General features: G+C 43.2%; 2 non-coding genes across 2 annotated transcripts; one reads left to right on the forward strand and one right to left on the reverse strand.

Annotated features, from left to right (window-relative positions):
• The first annotated feature begins 295 nt into the window (after positions 1–295).
• LOC123454367 lies at positions 296–433 on the forward strand. The gene has a single exon (XR_006633333.1). It is a non-coding gene; the product is annotated as a small nucleolar RNA SNORA8 (small nucleolar RNA).
• Positions 434–1,164: 731 nt separating this feature from the next.
• On the reverse strand, positions 1,165–1,269 carry LOC123454291. The gene has a single exon (XR_006633276.1). It is a non-coding gene; the product is annotated as a U6 spliceosomal RNA (small nuclear RNA).
• Between the last annotated feature and the right edge of the window lie 19,226 nt (positions 1,270–20,495).

Consider the following 20,495-nt stretch of genomic DNA (forward strand, 5'->3'; position numbering starts at 1 on the left):
TTAATCCCAACACTCAGGAGGCAGAGGCAGGAGGATCGCTGTGAGTTTGAGGCCACTCTGAGACTACATAGTTCCAGGTCTGCCTGGGCTAGAATGAGACCCTACCTCAAAAAACAAAACAAGACAAAACAAAAATGTTAAAGTGGGCGTGGTGGCGCACGCCTTTAATCCCAGCACTCCGGAGGCAGAGATAGGAGGATGAGTTCAAGGCCACCCTGAGACTACACAGGGAAGTCCAGGTCAGCCTAGGCTAGAATGAGACTCTACCTCCAAAGAACAAAACAAAACAAAAAGTTGCACTGCATGGTATCTGCACTCAGCAGTTTATTCCTGCTGGTGTGTTCAAAGGACAGTGCAATAGAAGTTCTATATCTGGCATCATTGGTTTTCTTGGCTTTGTGCAGTTAAACCTGGTATTTCTATTGATACAATTTTATACTTTGTTACAGTAGAGTTCAGGTGGATAAGAATGATTTACAGGGCTGGAGGGATGGCTTATTGGTTAAGGTGTTCGCTTGCAAAGCCAAAGGACCCATGTTTGATTCCCCAGAACCCATATTAGCCACATGCACACATGTCTGGAGTTCGTTTGCAGTGGCTGGAGGCCCTGGTGCACCTATTCTCTCTCTCTCTCTGACTATTTCTGTATCTCTTTCTCAAATAAATAAATAAAAATAAAATGTTAAAAACAACAACAAAAAAACTGCCTCAAAAAAAGTGGTTAAAGATACTTGCTTGCAAAGCCTGATAGCCTGTGTTTGATTCCCCAGTACTCACATAAAGCCAGATGCACAAAGTGACACATGTGTCTGGAGTTCATTAATAGTGCAGGAGGCTCTGGTGTGCCTATATTCTCTCTCTCTCCCTCTCAAAAATAAATAAGTAAAATATAATAAATAAATAAAAATAAATAAGTAAATTAATTGCTGAAGAAGTGGGAAATGAACAGTTGAATCACCTCACAATTGACTCAATTCTTTTTCCCTTTTTTTTTTTAATATGGAACACTTCAGACAGGCGTGGTGGCACACGCCTTTAATCCCAGCACTTGGGAGGGAGAGGTAGGAGGATCATTGAGAGTTCAAGGCCACCCTGAGACTACATAGTTAATTCCAGGTCAGCCTGGACCAGAGTGAGACCCTACCTCGAAAAAACAAAAAACAAAAAAATATGGAACACTTCACAAATTTGTATGTTGTCCTTGTGCAGAGGCCATGCTAACCTTCTCTGTATCGTTCCAATTTCAGGATATGTGCTGCAAGCGGTCACTTCTTTTCTTTGGGTGTGTGATGTGTGGATGTGTGGCATGTGTTTGTGGTATAGGAGTACACGTGTGTTGTGTATAAAGGTGCAGAAGCCAGAGGAAGGTGTTTGGTATCCTCCTCCGTTGCTCTTCTGAGACAAGTCTTTCATTGAACCTGGAACTTTCCATTTTCTTTTAAATTTTTACTTATTTATTCATTTATTTTATTTATTCATTTTTTTGAGGTAGGGACTCGTTCTAGCCCAGGCTGACCTGGAATTCACTTGCAGTCTCAAGTGGCCTCGAACTCATGGCGATCCTCCTACCTATGCCTCCTGAGAGCTGGGATTAAAGGCATGCGTCACCATGCCCAGCTAAATTTGTGCTTATTTATTTATTTTAGAGAGAGAAAGAGAGACAGAGAGAGAAAAAAAGAAAGAATTGGCATGCCAGGTCCTCATCCACTGAAATTGAACTCCAGATTCTTGTGCCACCTACCTAGTGGGCATGTGAGACCCTGTGTTTACCTCACCTTTATGCATCTAGCTTACGTGGGATCTGGAGAGTTGAACATGAGTCCTTAGGCATCTCAGGCAAGTGCCTTAACCACTAAGCTATCTCTCCAGGACCTTTCCAATTTTTTTTTTTTTTTTTGGTTTTTCTAGGTAGGGTCTCACTCTAGCTAAGGCTGACCTGTAATTCACGATGAAGTCTCAGCCTCAAACTCAGTGATCCTCCTACCTCTGCCTCCCAAGTGCTGGGATTAACAGCATGCACCACCATGCCTGGCTGACCAGGGAGCCCCAGGGATCCTCATGTTGTTACCTTTCTCAGTGCTGTGGTGCAGCTGTGGCTTTAGTTGGGTAATGGGGAATTGAACCTGGGCTATCAAGCTTAGCAAGTAAGCACCTTTAACTGCTGAGGCATCTCTCCAACCCAGAACTGTAGCTGCATTGTGAGGTGAGAATTTGTTCTCACTGCAAGATGTAGTCTGAAGAGGAGCACAGGACCATCAGTAAAGCTTACTGTGTGAGCCCTCACTCGGGGCCTAGAAGATGCCCAAGAACTGGCAGACAAAGCGTTCAGCAACCTCACTTTTCTTCCATTCCTTTCATTAACACCTATAAATTGCTGATTATGTGCCAAGTACCAGGGATAAGGCAGCGAAGAGACATATAGCAACTCTTCTCAGCCTAGTAGAGTCACCTAAACAACCATATAGGCATAAAAAAACAGAAGCTGGGCATGGGAGCACATGCCTTTAATCCTAGCATTCAGGAGGCAGAGGTAGGAGGATTGCCACGAGTTTGAGGCCACCCTGAGACTACATAGTGAATTCCTGGTCAGCCTGGACTAGAGAGAGACCCTACCTTGAAACAAAAACAATAAAAATAACAAAGAGGATCTCTGAATGGAGATGAAAGTGATAAGAACATTTGTTTCTAGAAAGGAGAACCAGGGACTGGAGAGATGGCTCACTGGTTAAGGCACTTGATTGCAAAGCCTGAGGAACTGGTTTCAATTCCCCAGTATCCATGTAAAGCCAAGTGTACAAGGTGGTGCATGCATCTGAAGTTCATTTGCAGTGGCTGGAGGCCCTGATGCACCCATTATCTCTCTATTTGCTTCTCTCTCTCTCTCCCTCTCTCTCTCTCTCAAATAAATAAAATATTTAGAAAGGAGAACCAAGGCTGGAGATATGGTTCAGTGGTTAGAGGCATTTGCTTACAAAAGTCTGATGGGTTATGTTTGATGCCCCGGTACCCATGAAAACTCAGGTGTACAAAGTGGCCTATGCGTCTGGAGTTCATTTGCAGTGGAAGCCATGGCGTGCTCATTCTCTCTCCCCCCTCTCTTTTCTTTCTCTCTCCCTGCTTGCAAATAAATAAATAAATAAAACTAAGGGGGAAGTGGTTCAAGCAGTTAAAGGTGCTTGCTGGCCCAGGTTCACTTCCTCAGTATGCATGTAAAGCCACATGCACAGCATGCACAGCATTGTATATGCATCTGGGGTTTGTTTGCAATGGCAAGAAGTGGTGGGCCCATTCTCTCTCATATATATATACACACATACATACACACATACACATACACATACATACATACATACATACATAGTTTGTTTTGAGGTAGGGTCTCATTCTAGCCCAGACTAACCTAGCACTCACTCTGGAGTCCCAGGCTAGCCTAACTCACAGTAATCCTCCTACCTCTATCTCCTAAGTGCTGGGATTTATTTATTTATTAGAGAGAAAGAGAATGGGAATGCCTGGGCCTCCCGCTGCTGCAACTAGAATTCCAGAAACATGGGTCACTTTGTGCATGTGGCTTTATGTGGGTACTGGAGAATCAAACCCAGGCAGTCAGTCTTTGTAAACAAATGTCTTAACTGCTGAGCCATCTCTGATTCAGTCCTTCTTTTTTTTTTTTTAATTTTTATTTATTTATTTGGGAGAGCAAGATAGAGAAAGAGGCATACACACACACACACACACACACACACACACACACAGAGAGAGAGAGAGAGAGAGAGAGAGAGAGAGAGAGAGAGAGGGAGAGAGAGAGAGAGAGAATGGGTGCACCAGGGTCTCCAGCCACTGCAAATGAACTCCAGACCTTCCACCTTGTGCATCTGGCTTATGTGGGTCCTGGGGAATTGAACCCAAGCCAGCAGGCTTTGCAAGCAAGTGCCTTTAAATGCGGAGTCATCTCTTCAGGCCCTCTGAGGGAGATCTGTAATCATCTAGCCTATGTATAGCTCCAAAAGTAGAAAAATATTCCCCTCTACTGGTATTTTTTGGTGCCTGTTCATGAGTTTTGTGTGGAGGTTTGCCCAGAATTCAGCCAAACCCCACTGTGTTCTCCTTCTTGCTCTAAAGGACTACAAATTTCTGTCACTGTCACATAATGAGCTGATATGATAGAGATATGGGTTCTTCACTAGGTTTTTGGGTTCTCTGGTTTAATCCCTTTCCTACTTTTGGGCAGAACCTCAGTTCTTAGCTCTCACCCCTCACAGATCCCACATTCTTACTTTCTCTGGTGAGCAATGGGATAAAACCTAGGCTTTGTTATGCTATGTTTGCCAGCTTCCTTTCTTATTCAGGTTTAATCACCAGAGCTCATCGAAAATACTAACTTTCTTTGGAGTTTTCACAAACAGATTGATGTGGCAAGATGCCTGGGAAAAGCCACCTCAGTTCCTGCTAATGACGACTCACTTCCTCTCTCTCTCTGCAAAGTTTCTTATGACTGCTTTATTTGGTAGGCACAGTGAAAGCCCTTTCCTGTTTAGGAAGGCCCCAGCTCCAACTTTCTTTGTCAGCTGGAAGGGCTAGATCAGAGTGTCTCAGCAATGTCTCACTTGTGAAGGATACTTCCCCATCTCCATTCCACCTTGTGCATCTGGCTTATGTGGGTCCTGGGGAATTGAACCCAAGCCAGCAGGCTTTGCAAGCAAGTGCCTTTAAATGCGGAGTCATCTCTTCAGGCCCTCTGAGGGAGATCTGTAATCATCTAGCCTATGTATAGCTCGAAAAGTAGAAAAATGTCCATTCAGACATGGCCTCCTGAGAGCTCTCAGCCCATAGTACCCTATTCCTGAGCATACTGTTGGGCAGAATTTATTTTCTATTTTTAAAACTATTTTTATTGGACTGGAGAGATGGCTTAGCAGTTAAGGCATTTGCCTGCATAGCCAAAGGACCTTGGCTCAATTCCCCAGGACCCACGTAAGCCAGATGCACAAGGTGGTGCACAAGTCTGGAGTTTGTTTGCAGTGGCTGGAGGCCCTGATGCACCCATTCTCTCCCTCTTTCAAATAAATAAATAAAAATAAATTTAAAAATATTTTTATTTATTTGCAAGCAGAGAGATTTAGAGAGAAGTGAGAGAGAGAAAATGAACATGCCAGAGCCTCTAGCCACTGCAAAGGACTCCACTTTGTGCATCTGGCTTTACATGGGTACTAGGGAATTGAACTCTGGTTGCTAGACTTTGCAGGCAAGCCCCTTAACTGCTAAGCCATTTCTCCAGCCCCAGAATTTATTTTCATAAAAAATTGGTACACAGTTCACCATTTTGGGGTGGGGGGGTTCTGGAGCTAAACCCAGGGCCTCACACATACTTAGCATGCATTTTACCACTTAGCTATGCCAGGTTGACCTGAAATTCACTATGTAGTCTCAGGGTGGCCTAACACATGGATTCTCCTACTTCTGCTTCCCAAGTGCTGAGATTAAAGGCGTGTATCACCATGCCTGGCCACTTGCCCCATTCTTGAAGATATTGGAAGGTGACATCAATTTGGTTTAACTCAATTCTGCATTCCCAGAGGTTACCCATAGGTCAAGTTTCTAGTGTCACAGAACCATGCTTTCTTACTCTCCTTGGGGGGGGGGGGCAGGGTGCTCACTGAAAGCTTGGAGGTGAAGGGTCTACAGACATCCAAGATAGGTTGACACAACAAAGAGACATGTGGGCCCAAGAGGCCTGGGGTGGTGCTGCACACTTGTAATCCCAGTACTTACAAGACAGAAGCAGGAGAATAACCATAAATCCATAAATTTGAGGTCAGCCAGGTTTATATAGCAAGTTCCAGGCCAGCCAAGATTCCATAAGATACATAGCAAGACTCAGTCTCAAACAAAGAGATATATAATGGCTACAATTTCAGAATGTTCCAAGCAAGTCCAGCAATCTATTCTGAGTACTCAGTGTGGTGGTTTGATTCAGGTGTCCCCAATAAACTTAGGTGTTCTGAATGCTATGTCCCCAGCTGATGGCAATTTGGGAATTAATGCTTCCTGGAGGCATTGTATTGTTGGGGGCGGGCTTATGGGTGTTATAGCCAGTTCCCCTTGCCACACTATACTGCTGATGTTGTCCACCTGATATTGGCCAGGAGGTGATGTCCACCCTCTGTTCATGCCATCGTTTTCCTCTGCCATCATAGAGTTTTCCTTGAGTCTGTAAGCCAAAATAAACTCTTTGTCCCACAAGCTGCTCTTGGTCAGGTGTTTTCTGCCAGCAATGCCAACCTGAATGCAACACTTGGCATACATAAACTTGTTTAATCCTTATAATGACCCTGTGAGGTAGTTATTACAGTTCTTGGTTTCCATTTTTCAGCATGGGGAAACTAAAATGCAGAGTGCTAAATAAGCTGTTCAAGGTCTTAGTTTCTATTCCGCCTAGGATTTGATTTAGGCAATTTGATCCTAGAATTTGCTGTTAACCACTATATCATACTACCTCTTCCTAAAGCTATAGGAGTTGAGTGACAAACTTTTCTGGTCCACCCAGGACTGAGGAGTATCCTAGATATCAGGATTTATAGTGCAAACATGGAAATAGTCATGGACAAACTGTAATGGTAATCCTTTCTAGAAATATTAACAAAAAATCCAGGCTTTGTGGATCATGCCTATAACCCCAACACTTGAGAGGTGGAAGCAAGAGGATCAGGAATTCAGGATCATCTTCAGCTACATGTCATTTCAAGGTGATCCTGGGTTATATGAGCACCTATATAAAAAATAATATATATATATTTATGCTGGGCATGGTAGCGCACGCCTTTAATCCCATCATTTGGTAGGCAGATGTAGTAGAATCTCCATGAGTTCGAGGCCATCCTAAGACTGCATAGTGAATTCCAGGTCAGCCTGAGCTAGAGTGAGACCCTACCTCAAAAAAACAAAACAACAACAACAAAAGTGTTGGCATGCACCTTTAATCTCATCACTCAGGAGGCAGAGGTAGGAGGATCACTGTGAGTTTGAGGCCACCCTGAGACTACATAGTGAATTCCAGGTCAGCCTGGGATAAACTGAGTCCCTACCTGGAAAAAAATAAACCATAAAAGATGATATTTCTCTAGTAATTTGTTGGTAGTGGAGATTGAAGATTGAACCCAGTGTCTCATGCCTGCTACACATGTGCTCTATTACTGAGCCACACTTTCAGTCTAGTTTATGTATTTATTTATTTTCAAGGTAGAGTTTTAGCCCAGGCTGACCTGGAATTCACTGTGTAGTCTCAAGCTGGCCTGGAACTCATAGTGATCCTCCTACCTCAACCTCCCAGGTGCTAGGATTAAAGGTGTATGCTACCATGCCTGTCTGGTTTTAATTTTATTTTGAGGGCTGGAGAGATGCCTTAGTGGTTCAGGCGCTTGCCTGAGAAGCCTAAAGACTCATGTTCAACTCTCCAGGTCCCATGTAAGCCAGACACACAAGGTGACGCAAGCACACAAGGTTGTACATTGCAGTGGCTGAAGGCCCTGGTGCATCAATTCACTCTGAGAGAGAAATTTTATTTTGAGATGTAGTGATGACTGGCCTTGAATTTGCAATCCTCTTGTCTCAGCCACCTTCATAGCTGGGATTATAGGCTTGTGCCACTAAGCCAGCTTCTCTAATAATTCAAATGATGTAAAAACAGCCAAGATGCCAGGCAAAAATAAAAACAAAAAACAGCCAAGATAAGGCAGAATTAAGAAAGAACTAGCAGGCTGGAGAGAGAAGAGCAGTTAACATGCTTGCCTGCAAAGCCATAGGACCCAGGTGCCATTCCCCAGGACCCAGTAAGCCACATGCACAGGTGGCACATGCTTCTGAAGTTCATTTGCAGTCACTGGAAGGCCTGGCATGCCCATTCTCTTCTCTATCTGTCCCCCCTCTCAAATAAATAAAAAAAAAAATTAGCTATGTGCAGTGGCACCCACCTTTAATCCCAGCACTTGGGAGGCAGAGGTAGAAGGATTGCCATGAGTTCAAGGCCCCCCCGAGACCATATAGTGAATTCTAGGTCAGCCTAGGCTAGAGTGAGACTCTACCTCAGAAGAATCAAAAAGAGAGAGACAGATAGAGAGAGAAAGAGAGGGAGAGAGAGAGAGAATGAACAAACTAGCTCAAGGCAGAATAGGATTTTTGTTTTGTTTTGTTTTTTTCTAAGTAGGGTCTCATTCTAGCCTAGACAGACCTGGAATTCACTCTAGTCTCAGGGTGGCCTTAAACTCACAGTAGTCCTCTTACCTCTGCCTCCCAAGTGGAGTGCCCGAGTGCCAGGATTAAAGGTGTGCGCCACCATGCCTGGCTAGAATGAGATTTTTTTTATTTTATTTTATTTTTTTTTTGAAGTAGGGTTTCACTCTAGCTCAGGCTGACCTGGAATTCACTATGTAGTCTCAGGGTGGCCTTGAACTCACAGCGATCTACCTACCTCTGTTTCCCAAGTGCTGGGATTAAAGGCATGTGCCACCACACCTGGCTAGAATGAGATTTTTTTAAAAATATTTTTATTTATTTGTTAGCAAGCATAAAGAAGGGGGAATGAGAAAGAGATGGAATGGGAACACCAGGGCCTCTTACCACTGCAAACAAACTCTAGAGCATTTGCTATGATATGCATCTGTGCATCTGGCTTTATGTGGGTATTGGGGAACCAAACCCAGGCTGTCAGGCTTTGCAAGCAAGCACCTTTAACCATGGAGCCATCTTTTCAGGCCCAGAACAGGATTTTTTTTCTTTGCTTTTTTGGTTTTTGGTTTTTAATTTTTAATTTTTATTTTTGAGGTAAGGTCTCACTCTAGCCAAGGCTGACTTGGAATTTACTATGTAATCTTGGGGTAGCCTTGAACTCATGACAGTCCTCCTACCTCTGCCTCCCAAGTACTGTAACTAAAGGCGTGTGCCACCACGCCCAGCTGGTTTTTGGTTTTTCAAGGTAGGGTCTCTCTCTACCCCAGCCTAACCTGGAATTTACCATGTAGTCTCAGGGTGGCCTCAAACTCATGGCTATCCTCCTACCTCTGCCTCTATATTCTTATAGTCTTTTATTTATTTGAGAGAGAGAGAGAATGGGCATACCAGAGCATCTAGCCACAGCAAACAAACTCCAGACGCATGTGCCACCTTGTGCATCTGGCTTATGTGGGTCCTGGGAGATCAAACCTGGATCCTTTGGTCTTGCAGTCAAGTGCATTAACCACCAAGCCACCCCACCAGCCCCAGAACAGGATTTTTGAAAACCAGGTGAACTCTGGAGAATAGTCCTGGCTGCTGGGTTTCTGGGTTGCTCTCCTAGCTTTGGATTGACTTTCTTCTCTCATCCTTCTTCTCATAGCATTTATGGTAATTTTTATTTTGTTTTGTTTTGTTTTTCGAGGAAGGGTCTCACTCTGGTCCAGGATGACCAGGACTTAACTATGTAGTCTCAGGGTGGCCTCGAACTCTTGATGATCCTCCCACCTCTTCCTCCCAAGGGCTGGGATTAAAGGCGTGCGCCACCACACCCGGCCATTTGTGGTAATTTTTTAACATATATTTTATTCTATTTCTTTCTTAGAGAGGGGAAGAGAGAGAGAGAGAAAATGGGTATGACAGGGCCTCTAGCCATTGCAAATGAACTCAACACATGTGCATCTGGTTTATGTGTGTTCTGGGGAACTAAACCTGGGTCCTTAGTCTTTGTAAGCAAATGCCTTAACAGCTAAGCCACCTCTCTAGTCCTTGTGGTAATTTTTTTTAAAGGCAGGAGCTTACTCTATCCCAGACTGATCTACAGCTTGTTCTGTGGCTGAGGCTGGCCTCAAATTTATGGTGATCCTCCTGCCTCAGCCTCTTGAGTGCTAGGACTACAGGCATGAACTATGCTTTCCTCATGGTATTATTTTAGAGTGTTACATGGGCATGGAATGGTGAAGGTATGGTTCAGTGGCAGAGAGCTTACCTAGTATACAGAAGACTGTGTTCAATCCCCAGCACCGTGGGCTCATGTATGTGCATGTGGAAACACGCACACACACACATGCATACACACACACACACACACACACACACACACACACACACACACACACAGTGGTCAAAGGTGCTTGCTCCACAAACCTGCCAACCAGAGTTTGGATCCTCAGCACTCTCATAAAGTCAGACATAAAAGTGGCACATTGGGAGCTGGAGAGATGGCTTAGCAGTTAAGGTGCTTGCCTGTGAAGCCTAAGGACTGAGGTTCAATTCCCCAGGACCCACATAAACCAGATGCACAAGGTGGCACACGTCTCTGGAATTCGTTTGCAGTGGCATGCCCATTATCTTCCTCTCTTCCTCTTCTCTCTCTCTCTCTCTCTAATAAATAAAAATAAAGTATTATTTAAAAAGTGGCACATTGGTCTGTAATTCCAACATGCCTATTGCAATGGGAGGTGGGCTCAGGAAAATTCCAGAGCTCTTGCGGGTAGTCTGGCCTTCTCAGTGGACAAAACAAGAGAGGCCCTATCTCAAACAAAGGGCATGGTGAGGACTGACACCTTAGACCTCCACATACAGCCATGGCATTGGCATCCTTATACATACACATATAAACACATCAGCATAGACCTAGACATATACATAACACACACACAAATAAAAACAAACGGGTTTCTGTACTGTAGTGGTTATCACATTCACCTCACAAATGAGAAGAAAACTAAACACCTCCTGCTAGGTATGGTGGTACACACCTATAATCCCAGAATTTGGGAGGCAAGAGATAGGAAAACTGTAAATTCAAGGCCGGCCTTGGCTATGCCCTGGGCTCCAGGCCAACCAGGGCTATATAGTAAGAAGGCTCAAAACAGTAACAATGAAATGCCAAGGTGGGTATGCTTGCTCATGCCTTTAGTCCCAGCACTTGGGAGGCTGAGGAGCTACTTGAGTTGGAGGCCAGCCTGGTCAGCTGGGCAATAAACAAACAAACAAGTGGGCTAGGGAGATTGTCCAGTGGCTAAAGGGCTTGCTTGCAAAACCTGTCACCCTGGGTTCAATTCCCCAGTACAGTAAAGCCAGATGCATGCACTTGGAGTTTGTAAGCAGTGGCAGGAGGTCCAGGTGTACCCATATTAATTTCTCTCTCTCTGTCTCTCTCTTTATGTCCTGATCTTTCCCATCTCTATCTCAAAAATAAATATGCCAGGCATCATAGCACACATGGTAGGAGGATTGTCATGAGTTGGAGACCATCCTGAGATGGTCATATACACATTAGGTCAGCCTGGGCTAGAGCAGAACCCTACCCTGAAAAACCAATAAATAAATAAAAATACCAGGCTGGAGAGAAGGCTTAGCAATTTAGATGCTTGCCTATGAAGCCTAATGACCCAGGTTCGATTCCCCAGTACCATGTAAGCCAGATGCACAAGGTGATGCATGTGTCTGGAATTCATTTGCAGTGGCTAGGGGCCCTAGCACACCCATTCTCTCTATATATATCTGCCTCTTTCTCTCTCAAATAAACAAAATATCAAAAAATACCAATCACTCCCCTGCTTGCAACCCTCTGCTGCTCTCAATGACCATATGATAGAGTTCACGCTCTGGATTGTGACTTGGAAGGCCCTCTAGCTCTGGCCCTCACCCAGCTCTCTGCCCTTTTCCCTCACCTGCTCCAGTGAATTTTGCTTTATTTTTTTTTTTCCGCGCCTTCCCTCTCCCCAACAAGGTAAAGTCTCACTCTAGCCCAGGCTGATCTGGAATTCACTATGTAGTCCCAGGCTGGCCGCAAACTCACAGTGATCCCCTACCTCTGCCTCCTGAGTGCTGGGATTAAAGGCGTGATCCACTACACTCACCCTAAATGACATTTGGTTTGAGCCAAGCTCTCACTATATAGCTCAGACTGCCTTTGAACTTGTGTGTTGTGTTTTGAGACAAAATTGCCAATTAATCCAGAATGACCTTGAATTTACCATGTGGTTAAGGATGTCCTTGAACTCTGCCTCTTATTTCCAAGTACTAAGATTATAGGAGTGTGCAAGGTATAGCTGATTCCTTTCTCTTGCTTCAATGCCTTTGCTTCTTCTAGGAATATCCTTCCACATTATTATTATTATTATTATTATTATTATTATTACTATTATTTTATCACAAACACCTTATTTTCACTACGTGAAAGACTCCTGGGTTGGTTTGGGGGTGTAATTTAGTGGTGGAGTGTCTGCTTAGCATGAGTCACACCCTGCATTTGATCCCCACCACCAAAAATAAAGTGACAGAGAAAGAAAGGAAGGAAGGTGAAAAGGAAGGAAGGAAGGAATCTAGGAAGGGAAGATTACTGGACTAGGAACCTTCTTCTTTGCCCTGCTCCTGAGATTACCTCCTCTGCAACAGAATTTCCAATTCCCTATCCACTTACCCATGATCCTCATTCTACTGTGGGTTGCTCTTTTATTGATGTGTAGGTTTCTGATACCTCATAGTGAAAGCTAATGTTGAATAGGTACGACTCCATTGCAGGAACTTTGCAAATATCTCCCTTAATCCTCATAACAATCTATGAGATGGGTACGCCTGTTATCCTGATTTTATTACTGGAGATTCTGAAGTAGAGAGGCTAAATGATTTCCCTTGAATCTCACAGCTGGTAAATGGCAGAAACAAGATGGAAACTTGGAGCTGGGGAGATGACTCAGTAGATCAAGCCCTTGCTATGCAAGTCTGAGTACCTGAGTTCAGATCCCCAGAACCCATGTAAAAGCAAACACTGTAGCATGAGTATCTATAATCCCATCATGCTTAAGGCAAGAAGTGAAACAGGAGAATTGCCCATAAACTCTCAAGCCAGCTAGCCTGGGGAATGACATGGTAAATGGCAATGAGAACCTTGCCTCAATCATCACAGACTCTTACTGCTGCAAACAAATGCCTGTCCAGCTTTATGTTGGTGGGTGGGGAATTGAACCTGGGCTGGTGGGCTTGCAAACAGGTGTGGGATCTTTGAAGGGGAAGGGATGGGTATAGACCCTGGGCTAGGCAAAACATAATGCAAGACTACATAATGCAAGCCAGATGTGGAGACACACACCTTTAATCCCAGCATTTGGGAGGCAGAGGTAGGAGGATCACTGTGAGTTTGAGGCCACCCTGAGGCTACGGAGTGAGTTCTAGGTCAGCTGGGCTAGAGTGAGACCCTTCCTTAAAAAAAAAAAAAAATTATAGTGGTGACCCTGAAGATGGAAGCAATTTGAAGCCTGTGGCTGATGATAAGAAAACTGAGGCATGGAAAATCTAAGTAACATCCTAAAGTCCTACAACTTTTGTTCCTATAAGTCATAAAAGACAGACAAGTGAATCATTAAGATGTAGACCCACCAGGTAGGAGAACCTACCCTTGCCCTTGGCCCCTGGCCTCATGACGGTGCTACCTAAGAAAGTCTTCCCTGCAACCCCTCACCCCCACCTCTGCTAGCCTGGTCATAGAATGTGTTTTGTGATTTAGCTTTGTATTTAAATAGCAAACAAACAAAAAAGGAAAGAAACTTGAAAGTTACTTGTCATCATAAAAATGAAACAAATATTAAAATATTTATTGCCAGGCCAAAAAAAATATAGATCCAGATATGGAAGCTGGGAGAAATGGAAGAATTTACTAAAGAATGTAAATAGTGGAAAGGTAAGAATAAGCTATCCTTTATTGGAAATGAGACGCTGTCAATACTCGACTATTACTTATTATGCAGGTGAAATGTTTGTCTGCTTAACTCAGTGGTACAAAGAAACACCTGAGATAAAAAAAAAAAAAAATCCCTGACTGCAGATGTTCTGGTAATATTTGGAAAAAAGAGTTCTGAAAATTAAGACATGAAGCCGGGCATGGTGGCACACACCTTTAATCCCAGAGCTCAGAAAGTAGAGATAGGAGGATCGCTGTGAGTTCGAGGCCACTCTGAGACTACATAGTGAATTCCAGATCAGTGTGGGCTAGAGTGAGACCCTACCTTGGAAAAAAGAAAGAAAGAAAAAAAAAAAATATATATATATATATATTTGTAAGGTAAGAGAGAAAGAAGAGAGAATGGGCATTCCAGGGCCTCTAGCCTCTGCAAACGAATTCCAGATGCATGTACCACTTTGTGCATTCAGCTTTACGTGGGTACTGGGAAATCAAACCCGAATCATTAGGCTTTTTAGGCAAGCATCTTAACGCTGAGTCATCTCTCCAGCCTGTGATATATGTTTTCTTTTTTTTCTTATTTATTTATTTGAGAAAGAGGCAGAGAGAGAGAGAAAGAGAGAGACAGAAAGAACATACCAGGGCTGGCCACTGAAAACAGATTCCAGATGCATGCAACAGCTGTACATCTGGCTTATGTGGGTTCTGGGGAACTGAACCTGGGTCCTTAGGCTTTGCAGGCAAGTGCCTTAACTGTATGGGGTTTTGTTGTTGTTGTTGTTTTCTGTTTGTTTGTTTTTCAATTTCAAGGTAGTGTCTCACTCCAGCCCAGGCTGACCTGGAATTTACGGTGATCCTCCTACCTCTGCCTCCTCAGTGCTGGGATTAAAGGTGTGCACCACCACGCCCAGCTCTGTTTTTTTTTAATTTTTATTTTCTGAGATAGGGTGTTACTGTAGCCCAGGCTCACCTGGAACTCACTCTGTAGCCCCAGGCTGGCCTCAAACTCATGGTGATCCTCCTACTTCTGCCTTCCAAGTGCTGGGATTAAAGGCATGTACCACCACACCCATGGAAAAAATATATTTTAATGTATATTATATACCAAGTGGCATAGGCTCTTGATTCTGCTAATTATTACCAACGAAACTGTGTTCATGAAATTTTCTAGATTTTTTGTAAATAAAATTCTCTCTTAAACAGGGCATAGAGGTGCATGTCTGTAATTCTATCACTCTAGAGGCTGAAGCAGGAGGATTGCAGTGAGTTTTAGGCCAGTCCGTGATACAGAGTGAATTCAGTGTCCGCCTGGGCTGCGTAAGTAGACCTTGTCTCAGAAAGGGAAAAGCAGGGGCTGGAGAAATGGCTCAGTTGGAAAAGTACTTGCTGTGCACGTGGGAGGACCTGAGTTTGGACTCCAGCATTTATGTAAATGCCAGGCAGGTAGGGTGGCCGGCTGGAATCCCAGCACTTGGGAAGTGAAGACAGGCAATCCCTGTGACATGTTGGCTGGCTAGGCTAGTTGAATCAGTGAGCTCTAGGTTCATGTGAGAAGTCCTGCCTCAGTAAATGCAGTGAAGAGTAATCAAGGAAGATAGTCAGCTTCAACATTTGACTTCTGCACACACACACATGCACACATGTGCATGCACACATGCATACCACACAATATATATGTGTAAAAAGTGCAAAATAAATAAAATTCTCCCTAAAAAGAGAGGGTGGGGGAAAGAAGTGAGCCTTCCCTTTTCCTCTTCTTTCAAGCTAGACATGGTACTGACAAGTGAACTAGGATCACATGGGTAAGCAGAAGGGGCCTCAGGGACCATTACTGAAGAGGGGGCAGAAAAAAATGTAAGAGCCAAAGGAAAAGGAGAAGCTCTTATTCATGACCTCATAGTGGTTGATGAGACCTCTATGCAAGACTTACATGACAGGAGGAAAAAATGATGACATCAAAATCGAAGAGAGACTAGTTGGAAAGAAGGGATTTGGGGGAAGGGAAGGAAGAAGGTGGTGGGAGGGGATTATGATCATGTATATTGTCTGTATGTATGGATGGTGTCAATAAGAAAATTTAAAATCCTCCCAAATTAATAAGCAAATAAATAAATAAACAATGGAAAAAACAAATAGAGAGAAGGAGCCCAAGGACTCACATACTTGCCCTTGACTGCTCATGCCTGCATGACTGTAATAGAGAGACAAGTTTCTGTCTTGTTTCAGCCCTTGCTATTTTGGATCTGTTATAGCAGCTGAACATACATTGTAAAATACGTCATCTATTCATAAGGGTTGGGATTGTTATTCCTTGACACTGCACAGAGGCTCTGGGTTATTTTTTCCTCAGTAAAAGATATTACCACTCAACTAGTTAGACTAGGTCAAAACATAAAAAGTCTTCACATTTTCTTTTGAGATAGGGTTTCACTAGTCTGGCTTCAAATGCAAGACCTTCCCCTGCCATGCCACCACCATCCTGCTCCCCCACCCTCCAGTAGGATTGGGGTCAGAGGCACACGTGGCCATGGGTTCTGGAGATTTAGCTCAAGTTGTCTTAGGCCCCCTCGGGTCCTCATGCTTAAAGTACTTAATCACAAAACCATTTCTCCAGACCTTGTCCACATTTTCTATAAATGGAATATTGTATGTGAGTCTTTCTTTCCTTCTCTCCTTCTCTCCTTCCCTCCCTCCCTCCCTCCTCTCTTCTTCCTCTTCTCCTCTTCCTCCTCCTCCTCCTCCTTCTTCTTCCTTAAGGTAGGGTTTCACTCTAGCCCAGGCTGACCTGGAATTCATTATGTAGTCTCAGGGTGGCCTTGAACTCACTGCAATACTCCTACCTCTGCCTCCCAAGTGCTGGGATTAAAGGCATGTGCCACCACGCCAGTGTTTGTTTGTTTGTTTTGTTTGTTTATTTATTTTGTTTTTCAAGGTAGGGTCTCACTCTAGCCCAGGTTGACCAGGAATTCACTATGTAGTCTTAGGGTGGTATTAAGCTCACAACGATTCACCTACCTCTGCCTCCTGAGTGCTGGGTGTAGAGGCATGCGCCATCATGTCCGGACTATTTATTTACTTGCAAGCAGAGACAGAAAGACAGACAGACAGAACAAGAGAGAGCAAAAAAGAGAAAGAGAGAGAGAGAGTGAGAATGGGCATTCTAGGGCCTCCAGCCTCTGCAAATGAATTTGACATGCATGTGCCATTTCATGCAACTGGCTTTACATGGGTACTGGGGAATCAAATCTGGGTCCCTAGGCCCTGCAGGCAAATGCCTTAACCACTAAGAAATTTCTCCAACCCTTTTTTTCCTCCTTCCTTCCTTTCCATTCATTCATTCATTCTTTCTTTCTTTCTTTTCTTCTTTCTTATTTATTTATTTTATAGAGACAGAGAGGAGGGAGAGAGAGAGAGAGAATGGGCACTCTGGGGCCTCTAGCCACTGCAAACGAACTCCAGATGCATGAGTTATCATGTGCATCTAGTTACCTGGGACCTGGAGAATCAGACCTGGGTCCTTAGGCTTCACAGGTAAGGACCTAACCACTAAGCCATCTCTCCAGCCCCTTTTTTTCTTTTCTTGGGGCATGGTCTCATGTAGACTGGTCATGAGCTCAATATGTAGCCAAGGATGGCCTTGCACTCATGTTCCCCCTGCCTCTACCTCCCAATTGCTATGATTACAGCTATGTGCCATTGTGTCTGGTGATATCTTGACTAAGAAAAAAAACTTCATTTTTTTCTTTTTAGTTTTGGAAATCATAGATAGAACTTAAGAGAAGGAAAGAATGCAGAGCTTTGCCCAAGAGGAGGCAAGAGAGGATTCTGGAACATGGAAAAGCCCATCTAGAGACCCAGTTTGGGCTAGTCTTTTTGAGCTTAAGAGAAGGAAAAAATACAAAGTTCTTGCCTAAGAAGAGGCAGGAACAGGATTTCTAGAAAAAGGAACCCTCTTCCCACCAAAAAGCCATTTTATTTTTTTGAGGTAGCATCTCACTCTAGCCCTCTTTGTAGTCCCAGGCTGGCCTCAAACTCATAGTGATCCTTCTACATCTGCCTCTTGAATGCTGTTATTAAAGGATACTTATTGAAATTAAAATCCAATGGATGATTTAAACAATAAAGTAAACATAGTTGAAAAGACAATCATTAAATTGGTGGAGACATTAGTAGAAAGCCAGAGTTTAAAACATGGAAATAGAGATAGTAAGTGTAAAGAAGAGATTGAGAGACATGGATGCTTCAACACACTTCTAATGATATTCTGGCTGCATATTTTCTAGAATTGGCATGTATCTTCAGATTCAAGAAATACACTGAACCAAGCCAGAGCACACTTTTAGTCCCAGCACTAGGGAGGCAGAGGTAGGAGGATCGCCGTGAACTTGAGGCCACCCTGGAATTACATAGTGAATTCCAGGTCAGCCTGGGCTAGAATGAGACCCTACCTCAAAAAAAAAAAAAAAAAAAAAAAAAAAAAAATAACAAAAGGAAAGGCAGGACTCATAATGTGCTTCTCCAGACACAAAATGGCCTGCATATCCATGACTTCACAGTGCCTGACACTACCTACACAGACCATCATTATAGGAGGAAAAGATGATGACATCAAAATAAAAGAAAGACTGATTGAGAGGGAGGAGTATGATGGAGAGTGGAATTACAAAGGGGGAATGGGGGGAGGGAGGGAATTACCATGGGTTATTGTCAATAATTACTAAAGTTGTCAATAAAAAAATAAAGTTAAAAAAGTAGCTGGATGTGGTATCTCACGTCTTTAATCCCAGCACTTGGGAGGCAGAGGTAGGAGGATCTCCACAAGTTCGAGGCCACCCTGAGACGACATAGTGAATTCCAGATCAGCCTGAACTAGACTGAAACTCTACCTTGAAAAAAAAAAAAAAACCCACTAAAGCCAGGTTTGGTAGGACACACTATTAATCCAGCACTGAGGAGGGAGAGGTAGGAGGATCACTGTGAGTTTGAGGCTACACTGAAACTACTATTCCAGGTGAGCATGGGCTAGAGCAAGACCCTACCTGGAACCCCTCTTCCCCCCCCAAAAATATACACTGTGCATCAAGCAGGAAAGAGACAGAATGGTAGAACCCAAAGCCAACATCAGTAGCTTTTTGTTTGTTTTGAGGTAGGGTCTCACTTATAGGCCAGGCTGACCTAGAACTCACTTTGTAGTACCAGATTGGCCTTCAACTCACAGAAATTTTCCTACCTCTACCTCCCAAGTGCTGGGATTAAAGGTATGCACCACCACACTAAGCCAAAGTGAGTATTTTGTTTGTTTTCCGAAGTAGAATTTCACTCTAGCTCAGGCTGACCTGGAATGCACTATGTATTCTTTTTTTTTTTAATTTATTTATTTATTTATTTGAGAGCGACAGACATAGAGAGAAAGACAGATAGAGGGAGAGAGAGAGAATGGGCGCGCCAGGGCTTCCAGCCTCTGCAAACGAACTCCGGATGCGTGCTCCCCCTTGTGCATCGGGCAACCGTGGGACCTGGGGAACTGAGCCTTGAACCGGGGTCCTTAGGCTTCACAGGCAAGCGCTTAACCACTAAGCTATCTCTCCAGCCCTCACTATGTATTCTTAGGGTGGCCTTGAACTCACAGTGATGCTCGTACCTTGCCTTCCAAGGGCTGGGATTAAAGGTGTGTGCCACCATGACCAGCTTCCAAAGTGAATATTTTTTTAAAACTTCTTTCCTTCTTCCTTTCTTTTTTCCCTCTCTCTCTCTTTCTTTCTTTCGTTTTTTTTTCGGTAGGGTTTCACTCTAGCCCAGGCTGAGGACACCCTTGTCTTGTTCCTTTTTTCAGTGGAAAAGCTTCAAGTTTTTCCTCCATTTAGTAATATGTTAGCTGTTGGCTTGTCATAAATAGCCTTTATTATGTCTCTGTAGGACTTTTATCATAAAGGGTTGTTGGATTTTGTCAAATGCTTTTTCTGTATCTAATGAGATGATCATGTGATTTTTGTCCTTCAGTCCATTTATATAATGTATTACATTTATCAATTTGCGTATGTTGAACCATCCATGCATCTCTGGGATAAAGTTTATGTGGTCAGGATGAATGATCTTTCTGATATATTCTTGTATTCTGTTTGCCAATATTTTGTACCTATGTTCATGAGAGAGATTGGTCTGTAATTTTCTTTTTTTGTTCTATCTTTGCCTGGTTTTGGTATCAGGCTGATCTGGCTTCGTAAAAGGAGTTTGGTAGGATCCCTTCTTTCTATTTTATGGAAAAGTTTAAGAAGCATTGGTGTTCAACATGGTCCTTCCATGAAGGTGTGGTAAAATTCATCAGTGAACCCATCTGGGCCCAGACTTTTTTCAGTTGGGAGATTTTTGATAACCACTTGGATGTCCATACTTGTTACAAGTCTATTTAAGTGGTTAATCTCATCTTGATTTAATTTTGGGAGGTCATATAAATCAAGGAAATTATCCATTTTGTGCAGATTTTCAAACTTAGTATATGTTCTTATAGTAAGTGCCTATGAGTTTTTAAATTTCTCTGATATCTGTTGTGATAGTTCCTTTTTCATCTCTAATTTTATTAATTTGTGTCTCTTCTGTCTTTCTTTTGGTCAGATTTGCTAAAGGGTTATCAATCTTATTTATCCTTTCAAAGAACCAACTCTTAGTTCCACTGATTTTTTTTTTTTTTTTTTGGTTTCTATTTCATTATTTTCTGCCCTAATATTTTTTTAAATATATACATATATATATGTTATTGACAACTTTTATACTTACAGATAACAAACCATGGTATTTCCCTCCCCTCCCCTGCTTTCCCCTT

The sequence above is a fragment of the Jaculus jaculus genome, chromosome 13, assembly GCF_020740685.1.
Source record: "Jaculus jaculus isolate mJacJac1 chromosome 13, mJacJac1.mat.Y.cur, whole genome shotgun sequence".
In the NCBI taxonomy this organism is placed as follows: domain Eukaryota; kingdom Metazoa; phylum Chordata; class Mammalia; order Rodentia; family Dipodidae; genus Jaculus; species Jaculus jaculus.